Source organism: Peromyscus maniculatus, chromosome 10 (assembly GCF_049852395.1).
Source record: "Peromyscus maniculatus bairdii isolate BWxNUB_F1_BW_parent chromosome 10, HU_Pman_BW_mat_3.1, whole genome shotgun sequence".
NCBI lineage: Eukaryota > Metazoa > Chordata > Mammalia > Rodentia > Cricetidae > Peromyscus > Peromyscus maniculatus.
The window spans coordinates 60,601,866-60,613,264 of NC_134861.1; the positions used below are offsets into that span (position 1 = coordinate 60,601,866).

At 46.8% G+C, this 11,399-nt stretch overlaps 1 pseudogene; it reads left to right on the plus strand.

Annotated features, from left to right (window-relative positions):
• The first annotated feature begins 7,044 nt into the window (after positions 1-7,044).
• LOC102918744 (E3 ubiquitin-protein ligase BRE1A pseudogene) lies at positions 7,045-11,086 on the plus strand (annotated as a pseudogene).
• Positions 11,087-11,399: the final 313 nt, after the last annotated feature.

Consider the following 11,399-nt stretch of genomic DNA (forward strand, 5'->3'; position numbering starts at 1 on the left):
GTGAAAAAAATCTGTGCAGATCTATAACAAGTAAAGAGCTCAAGTCAGTAATCAAAGAAATTCTTAAGAAAAGCAATGTCATCTTCTACAGAGTAGAAGGGGGGAGGTGATTGTTTTAATTTATTTTTAAAGTATTTAATACTTTAAATACCTTTCATGGTTTAAAAAAAAATTGTTAGGAAGCAGAGCTTTCCCTTAAAAGGCTTTTCTGGAAACCCCCAGCTAACAACACAATGAGAGAATGAAACCTTCGCCCCTAGGGTCAAGAAAATGTCTCTTCTGAGTGCTGGCCGACACTGAACTAGAGTTCTAGCCAGAGAAATTAGAAAAAGAAAGAAATGGAGAATTCAGATTTTAAAAAAGTAAAACTGTCTTAACAGACAATATAATCCCTACATTTTAAAAAGACTAAGGAAACCATACCAAAAAACCAGCCTAGCTAACTAAAGTTTCAGAAATGTTGCTGTGTGTAAGATCTCTGAAGGCCAGTTATTATTTCTGTTATACGAGCAAAGAAAAGTGATTAAAGATTAAAGAAGCAAGGCCATTTATAACGCGGGGAAAATGAAACCCTTGAAATCTGTTTACGGAGGAGGTGGCACATGAAGATGGTCCAGACGTTCCTGAAATAGAGAGGATGTAAATACCCGAAAGGCATCTTGTGCTCACAGGTGGGAAAGCGTGTTGAGAGGACACCAGCCTCGCCACCGTGTGGACAGAGCTGGTGCACTCCCTACAAGACCCCAAATGAATTTCTTGCTGGATTGAGGCAGTTAATCCTAAAATGCACATGGAACCATAAGGCCCAAAAGGACCAATAAAACAAGCATCTTTAGTAATGGGGGTGTGTGGGGGGGACTCAGAATTCCCGCCGATTTCTTTTTTTTTTTTTTTTTTTTTTTTTCCTTTTTTGCAAAGCTACATTAAGCAAACCAGTGTTATACATAAGTAAACACGCAGTTCAACAGGATGGAATAAAAAGTCGGGGAGTAACTTTGGAAAGTGCGTTAGACTCACTGATTTCCGGCAAGGATGCCAAACCATTTAGGAAAAATGTCCACATGGAAAGAATAGAGTTCGGCCCTTCAGACTGTCCGCAAAGTTAATACAAAGTGGATCAAAAATCTAAATCTAGGAATTAAAGCCACAATACGGAGAAGGAGGCAGATATACCCTTGGTGACCTTGGACTTAAGTACTGTTTCCTGGATAGGACACTAAAACCACAAGCAATAAAAATCAACTGGACATCACAGACCTACTCACCTATCAAGAGAGTGAAGGTAGGCCAGGCGTGGAGGTACCCACCTTTAAACTCAACACAGAGGCAGGCGCCACATCTCTGAGTCGGAGGCCAACCTAGTCTACGTAGTGAGACTGTCCTGTCCTAAGAAAAGAGAGGAAGGAAGGAAAATGAAGGGGCTTGAGAGACGGCTTGGTGAGTGAAATTTGCTTCACGTGCTTCAGGACCTGAGTTTGAGTCCCCAGGAACCACGTTTTCTTGAGCAGGCATGGCTGTAACCCCAGCAACTCTTGTACCCGGTTCATGAAACCCCCAGAGACCACCAAGGGGCCAGTTTCCAATGCAAGCACAGAAGGGTCCTTTTTTTCAGGTTCAGCCTGGGCCACCGTACAACAGATGGAAGGAAATGTGGCGGCGGCCACGAGCCCAGGTGTAGAGGGTTTTTATAGGGAAAAATCACAAGCCGGGAACTGGCAACTTGGGATTGGGCAGAAGGGGCAAGGTGATTTTTTTTAAACTCTTGGTCCAGACTTTGGGTGCAAAACCACATTTTGAAACCATTGGGATAGACTTTGGGCAGGGAGCTATAACCCTCTGGACTTTTCAGCAGGATTATCTAGATATCTTCAAGGGCCATAAACCACAGACAGGATCTTGTTAAACTTTCCTGTATAAACAGCAGACAGGATGTCTGCAGGAGGATACGGCTCTGTATCCCTTCGAATTATCATGGCATATTCCTGAGGTCCTTCCTAGAACTGAGTACAGCGGGTGATCTGAGATGGTGGCCTTTTCCCTAGGATGGAGCCTGTAAAGTTAAGTCTAGACCTGCACACAACTAGGGAGCAGATCCCAGGAGTTCGCTGGCCCATGAGCCGAGCACAAAGCCAGCTTCCGGTCAGGTGAGAGGCCCTGTCTCAAGGCAGTAGGGCAGAGAGAAAAACACCCAGTGCCCAGCTCAGACATGCCCAGAATTACACACACACACAAAGTGAAAAGACAACTCAGGATAGAAGAAAATAGTTGCAAATTATATATCTGGTAAGGGTCTATAATTCAGACTATAAAAGGAATTCAGACGTTCAATACCAAAAAGGCGATCCAATCAGAAATGTGCAAAGGACGTAAGTAGACCTTTCCAAGAAAGCGATACAAAGGACAAGCACCTAAGAAGACGCTTACCACCACTGGTCATTATGCAAATCCACAGCGCAGTGGGATAGGGCTTCACCCCCTCTAGAATGACTAATTCTAAAAGCAGACAGTGGGCGTTGGAGAGGACACGGAGGACATGTTAAATGGTGCAGCTGCGGCAGCTTGCCGCGCTACCTGCTGTGTGCACCTAGCAATCTCGATCCTGGCTGTACACCAAAAAACTGAAAACCTGTCCAAACAAAAACGTGCACACAGAAGTACTCGCAGCAGCAGTAAGCGTAACAACCGGAAGGTGGAAATGGCCCAAGTGTATGTCCCCGAGGTGGTGGCTGGATGAACACTGTTCGAGCATACAAGGGGACGTATTCAGCCATAGAGAAATAGAGTGCTGATGCACGCGCTACATCTCAGATGAACCCTGGCACCGTGCGCTAAGTGAAAGATGCCAGACACAGAGGCTGTGCGGTGGATGAAATGTCTGAGATAGACAAAAGCATACAGAAAGCAAACTGTACGTGGTCAGAGACTGAGGGACAGTGGGATGCAGACACTTCATGAGTAAGTTATCCCTTTGGGGATAACAGATCTGGAACTACTTTCTGGTGATTGTTTCACAGTGGTGACGGTACCAAGTGTCACTGGTGGTAAACTTTATCCACGTCTTACCACAGTTCTTAAAAAGCTTTATTACAGAGCCAGGCATATATGCCATTAACCCTAGCACTCAAGAGGCCCAGGATCTGTGAGTTCAAGACAAGCCTGGTCTGATTAGTGAGTTCTAGGACAGCCAGGGTTATACTATGAGACTGTCTGATATAGCAATTAGATAGATAGATAGATAGATAGATAGATAGATAGATAGATAGATAGATAGATAGATAGATGATAGATAGATAAATGACTTTATTAAAGACACTATATATTTTTTGAAATGTCATAACAAAACACATTACTAGGATTAAAATTCTGGATTTATAAGCATCCCAAAGAGGATTTTTTAAATGTAGTTTTTAAATAAGTGAATTTTAGAACTCTGACAGGAAGAAAGGTTCTTTAGCTCTTTAGTCCAAGAAGAGAATGAGGTAGAAGTTGATTGGGGGCATCATGACGACTTGACCCCCACTTCTGTCCCCGGCCCCAGGTTGATAACTTCCTCTGGACGAATGCGGCCCAGCAAACCTCTGAGTTTGAGGCCAGCCTGGACTGGGACATGTGGGAAACATCAAATCAAAACATACTTTGATTTGATTGGTTTGCTTTGTGGACACTAAACCATAGTTGTGTTGTTTTAAATGGTTTTTATATTATTGTGTTAGTATTACTTGTTAGAATAAGTTTGTGTCCAAAACGTAACATGCAGGCTACTCAGTTCTGACACGAAGCAGTTACTCTCAGTTCACTGCCCAAAAGCAGGTCCGGTGGTTTAGTATTTCTCGTTTTGGATAAACTCTACTCAGCAGAGATCTATTACCGCTCTGTGTGAGAGCAGTAATGTGCATGTGTGTGTCTGCGTGGGTGTGTGCGTGGGTGCGTGCGTGCATTCGTGAGTGAGTGAGTGCGTGCGTGCGTGCGTGCGTGCGTGCGTGCGTGTGTGTGTGTGTGTGTGTGTGTGTGTGTGTGTGTGTGTGTGTGCAGGTACACCCATGCACCCATGCATGCACAGAGGCCAGAGGCTGAAGGCTGATGTCTTCCTCAATCATTCTCCATAGTCGTCTTTCACTGAACCTTGAGCTCAGCCATTTGTCTAGATTGTCTGGCCAGCAAGCTCTGGGGACCCTCCTGCCTCCACCTCCTTCTCAGCTGGCTGCTGTGCCTGGCTTTTCTTGTAGGTCCTGGGGATTCGAACTCAGGTCCTCATGCTTACATAGCAAGCACTGTACCAACTGTGCCATCTCCAGCTGCTAAATGCCACTTTTTAAGACAGTGAAAAAGGTGGCATTAAGAATTCAACTAAGGGGCCGGAGAGATGGCTCAGAGGTTAAGAGCACTGGCTGCTGCTCTTCCAGAGGTCCTGAGTTCAATTCCCAGCAACCACATGGTGGCTCACAACCATCTGTAATGAGATCTGGTGCCTTCTTCTGGCCTGCAGGCATACATACAGGCAGAACACATAATACATATGTATACATAATAAATAAATAAATAAATCTTAAAAAAAAATTCAACTAAGAGCCAGAGGCAGAGGCAGCTGGAACTCTGTGTTCAAGGGTAGCCTGGTCTACAGAGCAAGTTCCAGGACAGCCAAGGCTACACAGAGAAACCCTGTCTCTGGGGTGGGGTGTGTGTGATTCAACTAAGGAACTGTTTGAAATTAAGACCTCAACTAAAATTTGTAAATGGCTCTCTTTAAGGTTACACGGTTTTGTAACTATATGATGAGCTGAGTTCAGCAACGGTGTGGATGGAGTCGGGTTGGTGGACCCCACGTCCTTGCTCCGGGGCAGCCGGAGTGATGAGGTTAGGGAGAAGCTGCCCTGCAGAGAGAGAGAGAGCTGTCTCTGGGCAGCGACAAGAATAGCTGTGCCGTGCGAGAGTGTCAGGGAGAAAAACGCCGGATAACAGGTTTGGCGAGGCTGACCTACTTACGCGATTCAGTGTCAGAAACTCGGTGGCAAAGCTACGGAGGATACAGGGGAGGAATTCATCCCACAGAGACCCTTTGCCTCAGAAACTCTCCAGTCAGTAGGACTCTGTGCTGCTGGGTTTGTGTGTCAGCGTGACACACGCTAGAGTCATGGGGGAAGGAGCCTCAGCTGAGGAAATGCCTCCTCGAGATCAGCTGTAAGGCATCTTCTCATTTGGTGACCAGTGGGGGAGGGCCCGGCCCATGGTGGGTGATGTCATCCCTGGGCTGCTGGTCCTGGGTTCTGTAAGAAGGTGGGCTGAGCAAGCCAGGGGAAGCAAGCCAGTAAACAGCTCCCCCCTCCCCCCTCCCCCCTCCCTGCTCCCCCGCCCCTCCCGCCCCATGGCCTCTGCATCAGCTCCTGCCTCCAGGATCCTGCCCTGTTTGAGTTCCTGTCCCGACTTCCTTCAGTGATGAACAGCCATGCTGAAGTGTAAACCTAATAAACCCTTTCCTCCCCAACTTGCTTTTCAGTCATGATTCTCATCACAACAACAGAAGCGTTAACTAAGACAGACTGAGCAAAAAGCTAGGGGCTAACGTTTTATACACAAATAGATCCTAAAGCAAAGGAGAAGACCACGTTAGTTCCTTCAGAGTTTACAGGAGTATGTTTTATATTTATTTTTATTTAGCACGTATTTGTATATTTATATTTAAATATATTTATATTTAGCATGTGTCCCTAGTGCCTTCTCATAATAAGCTCTCACTCACTTTGTATGAACATAAATATGAAGGAGGTTTGATGTTTGGGTTGACTCACACCCAAGGCAGTGTGATAACTAACCAAGTTGATAACTAACCAGTGTGATAACTAACCAGTGTGATAACTAACCAGTGTGATAACCAGAGCTGGTACACAGAGAGACCCTGTCTCAAACACAAACAAACAAACAAAAGGTGTCAGATGAACCCCTTTCAACAGGAATAGTAACAGAGGTCTGCTTTCTTTCCTCACAAAGGTTCCAGTGTATGGACATTTCACTCACTACTGGGTGGTGGGAAGGTCACACATGGAATATGGAAGGGTCGAAATAATAACTAGTCATTACAGGACATGGGGAAACCAGGCTGGGGCTGAGCTGGAAGCTCCCTCCCGCCCGCTGACTAGCTTCCACGGTGTGAAAGGTGCTGTGCGGGCAGCTGGGGGAGAAAAGTCACCATCTTAATCCAGCTGTGGACCCTGCATGCCACATCACTAACAGGCCAGGTAAGAAAGATGTGTCTGCGAGAGCAATGGTGACCACGACATAGCTGACAGCCTCTTCTCTGGTCGGATTTCAAGACCGCTCCAGGAAAGGGAATCCGTGCCGGGTACCATAAACCTCCTCAGAAGCCAGTGGCGGGGATGTCTTAAGCCCTGGTGAGAAATCTACTGTTATTTCACTAAGTGGTATTGTGCCTGTCATATACTACTGCCTTCTGCAAATTTGTACACTCACAGATCGGTGCTGCGTTCTCTCGCTCGCTTGCTCGCCTTTGGCCAGAGAAGCTTCCTTTTGCAGTGGACAGTGGTTACTGCAGAGACTCGTAACTGAAAACAAGCCACTGTTGGATGCTCAGTCCTAAACAGGATGTTAGTAGCACCCTTCCAAGGCTCAGGGGACATTGCAGAAGAGGGAACCTGAAGGGTGTAATAGGGGGATGGCCAGCTGGCTTAGCAGGTAAAGGGGCTTGTCGCCAAGCCTGAGGACCTGAGTTTGATCCCCAGGACCCACAATGTGGAAGGGAAAGACCAGCTCCCAGAATTTGACCTCTCACCTCTACATGTGCACAGGGGCATGCATATGTGCATGTATGCATGCACACACAATAAATACATATGTACATACATTAAAAAATAATAATGCACGAGCCAGAGGCAGTGTTGAGGAACACTGTCTTCCAGGCCTGGCACATTCATTGCAGCTCATGAACTCAGCATCTGGACCACCTGTACAACACGGGGTTCCTGAGTAACAGCATTTTTTTTACATACATAAGGAGGACACATTTATAAAAAGCTCCCTAAGAAGGTATTTGTCGATTCCCCTTCACCGCAGGTCTGAAGTGAGGGATGGGATTCCCACACCGGCCTATGTGAATAACCGCTGGGAGCCGCGCACCCCGCGGCGTGAGCAGCGGGAGCCCAGGCGAGGTCCGATTGTTGCTTGCCATCGATGCCGCCTTGTCCTGGAGCTTGAATCGGAAGCCAGCCGGGTGTAGTTTCGTGATGGCCGGATTTCTCGCCAAAGGACTCTAGCATCCATTCCGCCTCCTTGGAGCCTCGGAACCGGAGTCCGGAAAGTGACTCCCAGCTTATGCCGAGATGTCGGGGATTGGAAATAAAAGAGCTGCTGGAGAGCCAGGCACATCTGTGCCTCCAGAGGAAAAGGCAGCTGTTGAAGATCCAGGAACCACAGTGGAAACAATTAAGCTCGGGGGTGTCTCTTCAACGGAGGAGTTAGACATTCGAACACTGCCATCTAAAAATCGTAAGCTAGCAGAAATGCTAGATCAGAGACAGGCCATTGAAGATGAACTTCGGGAACACATTGAAAAACTGGAGCGACGCCAGGCTACGGACGATGCCTCACTGTTGACTGTAAACCAGTACTGGAGCCAGTTCGATGAAAACATCCGTATCATCCTCAAACGTTATGATCTGGACCAAGGTTTGGGAGACCTCCTCACAGAAAGGAAAGCCCTGGTTGTCCCAGAACCAGAGCCTGACTCTGATAGCCATCAGGAGCGCCAAGATGACCGTGAGCGAGTTCCAGTGAAGAGATGGAGTCACAGCTTCGGGAGCGCGTGGAGTCCTCCCGCCGTGCTGTGTCCCAGATTGTGACTGTGTATGATAAATTACAAGAAAAGGTGGAGCTCTTGTCTCGGAGACTGAACAGCGGAGATAACCTGATAGTAGAGGAAGCAGTGCAGGATCTGAACTCTTTCCTTGCGCAAGAGAATGTGAGGCTCCAGGAGCTGACAGACCTCCTTCAGGAGAAGCATCACACCATGTCTCAGGAGTTCTGTGAGACAGCTGAGTCAAGAGTGTCTGTCTTGGAGTCCATGATTGATGACCTGCAGTGGGACATTGACAAAATCCGAAAGAGAGAACAGCGGCTCAACCGACATTGGGCTGAAGTCTTAGAACGGGTGAATTCAAAAGGCTATAAGGTATATGGAGCGGGGAGCAGTCTCTATGGAGGAACACTCACCATCAATGCCCGGAAGTTTGAGGAAATGAATGCAGAGCTTGAGGAGAACAAAGAGTTAGCTCAGACCCGACACTGTGAGCTGGAGAAACTTCGCCAAGACTTTGAAGAGGTCACTGCACAGAATGAAAAGTTGAAGGTGGAGTTTCGGAGTGCGGTGGAGGAAGTGGTTAAGGAAACCCCGGAATATCGCTGCATGCAGCCACAGTTCTCTGTCCTGTACAATGAGAGTCTACAGTTGAAAGCCCACTTGGATGAGGCTCGGACTCTGCTTCATGGCACCCGGGGAACTCACCAACGCCAGGTCGAGCTCATTGAGCGAGATGAGGTTAGTCTGCATAAGAAGCTGAGAACTGAAGTAATCCAGCTGGAGGATACCTTGGCCCAGGTCCGCAAAGAGTATGAAATGCTGAGGATAGAGTTTGAGCAAACCCTTGCTGCCAACGAACAAGCAGGTCCCATAAACCGGGAGATGCGGCATCTCATTAGCAGCCTCCAGAATCACAACCACCAGCTGAAGGGGGAGGGCCTGAGGTATAAGCGGAAACTGAGAGAGAGGCACAGTCCGACCCGAACAAGACGCGGCTGCGCAGTGGCAGTGCCCTCCTGCAGTCTCGGTCTAGTACTGAGGACCCCAAGGATGAACCCACAGAGCTAAAGCAAGAGTCTGAGGACCTGTCCACTCATCCTTCAGCATCAAAGGCATCTCAGGAGGAGGCCAGTGAAGTTAAGTCCAAACGAGATGAAGAAGAGAGAGAACGGGAAAGGAGGGAGAAAGAAAGAGCGCGAGAACGAGAACGAGAAAAGGAAAAGGAGAGAGAACGAGAGAAACAGAAACTGAAAGAGTCAGAAAAAGAGAGAGATTCTGCTAAGGATAAAGAAAAAGGGAAGCATGAAGATGGGAGGAAAAAAGAAGCAGATGTTATCAAGCAGCTGAAGATTGAACTCAAGAAAGCACAAGAGAGCCAGAAGGAGATGAAACTGCTGCTAGATATGTATCGCTCTGCCCCCAAGGAGCAGAGAGACAAAGTGCAGCTGAGAAGAAGTCAAAGGCTGAGTTGGAGGATCTTAGGCAAAGACTCAAGGATTTGGAGGATAAAGAGAAGAAAGAGAACAAGAAAATGGCTGATGAGGATGCCTTGAGGAAGATCCGGGCAGTGGAGGAGCAGATTGAATACCTACAGAAGAAGCTAGCCATGGCCAAGCAGGAGGAAGAAGCACTCCTCTCTGAGATGGATGTCACAGGACAGGCCTTTGAGGACGTGCAGGAGCAGAACATCCGTTTGATGCAGCAGTTGCGGGAGAAGGACGATGCCAACTTCAAGCTAATGTCAGAGCGAATCAAGTCCAGTCAGATCCATAAGTTGCTTAAAGAGGAAAAGGAGGAGTTGGCTGACCAGGTGTTGACACTGAAGATGCAGGTGGATGCCCAGTTACAGGTGGTAAGGAAACTGGAAGAGAAGAAGCACCTGCTTCAGAGTAATATTGGCACCGGGGAGAAGGAGCTAGGCCTTAGGACTCAGGCCTTGGAGATGAATAAGCGTAAGGCCATGGAGGCAGCCCAGCTTGCAGACGACCTCAAGGCACAGCTAGAGCTGGCTCAGAAGAAGCTGCATGACTTTCAGGATGAAATCGTGGAGAACAGTGTCACCAAAGAAAAGGACTTGTTCAATTTCAAAAGAGCACAGGAGGACATATCTAGGCTTCGAAGGAAGCTGGAGACCACCAAGAAACCAGACAATGTGCCCAAGAGTGATGAGATTCTGATGGAGGAGATCAAGGACTACAAGGCACGGCTGACCTGCCCCTGCTGTAACATGCGGGGGGAAAAGGATGCAGTGCTGACCAAGTGTTTCCATGTTTTCTGCTTTGAGTGCGTGAAGACTCGCTATGACACCCGCCAGCGCAAGTGTCCCAAATGTAATGCTGCTTTTGGTGCCAATGATTTCCATCGCATCTACATTGGCTGATCACAGTCAAGACAGAGGAGCTGGCTAGGCAAGCACTTACTCATTAATCACCAGGCCTCTACCTCTTCTCGCCTTGACAGCTGGCCAACTCCCTTGCTCCTCAGACTTGTCCACACTCTGCTCTCCAGTACCTGGAGAAAGAACATTAGAGAAAAAGACCTCCAGTCTTGGGTTTTAGAATGAACTAGACGCCACTGTTGTTTGTCTTCCCATCAGCCTTGTTTGTGTACGCTCAGATTTTTCAGCGTTTTCCTCTTGGGCCTCTCCTATTAACTTGGATTGCCCATTCCTCCTGAAGAAGTCAGGTTGATAGTTTTGACGTTGAGGAGAGAATACAGGTAGAGTGAACGTATGCTATTATGCAGGAGAGAGCTTTTAGAAATAAGCTTTCTTTGGGCCCAGACTCGTTGATTTGGGTAGTAAACCTTTTCTTAACTTAGGTTATAAAATGGTATAATTGTGATAATCTCTCCTGGAAAGTTTGAAGCCTTAATGAAATTATATCCAGGATAATTCAATCCATTTCCCACTTCTACCAAAGTGACTTCTAGGGTCACTTGGATTTCTTGCTAAGGTTATTTATGTTTTAAGAATTCAGGTACTTAATAGCTTTTTAATTTCTTAAGGCCATAATAATATCAAACATGGCAGCCCTATGTTTTTTACTGAAATCAGATTTAGAACTGAAGAAGCATCTGGAATGAGATTGTGAAGAGATCTGGGTAGTCTGGGAATGCAGGGAGGTGTTGGTGAGCTATGAATTACTCTCATCTGTCTCTCCAGAGGGATTGCATGATCCCTGTTTTCCAGAAGATTCTCAGTAATGCTTCTGTAGGATTTTAATACATTCTACACACTTCAATTAAAGCAGGATTCAATTTGTTTAAAAAAAAAAAGAAGGTATTTGTCACAGTCTAAAAGTAAAACACAAGATTCAAAAATAGGAAGAACTCACAGCAGACACTAGTGTGGGATAAGACTTAGGAAATTATTAGATCAATCGTCCTACTCAAAATAACAAAAATAGGTGGGCACTGGTGGTACACACCTTCAATCCCAGCACTCAGGAGGCAGAGGCAGGTACAGCTCTGAGTTCAAGGCCAGCCTGGTCTACAGAGTAAGTTCTAGAACAGCCAGGGCTGTTTTACAGAAAAACCTGTCTCAAAAAACAAAACAAATCAAAGTATCTGAAAAATATGAAATATGTTTTCT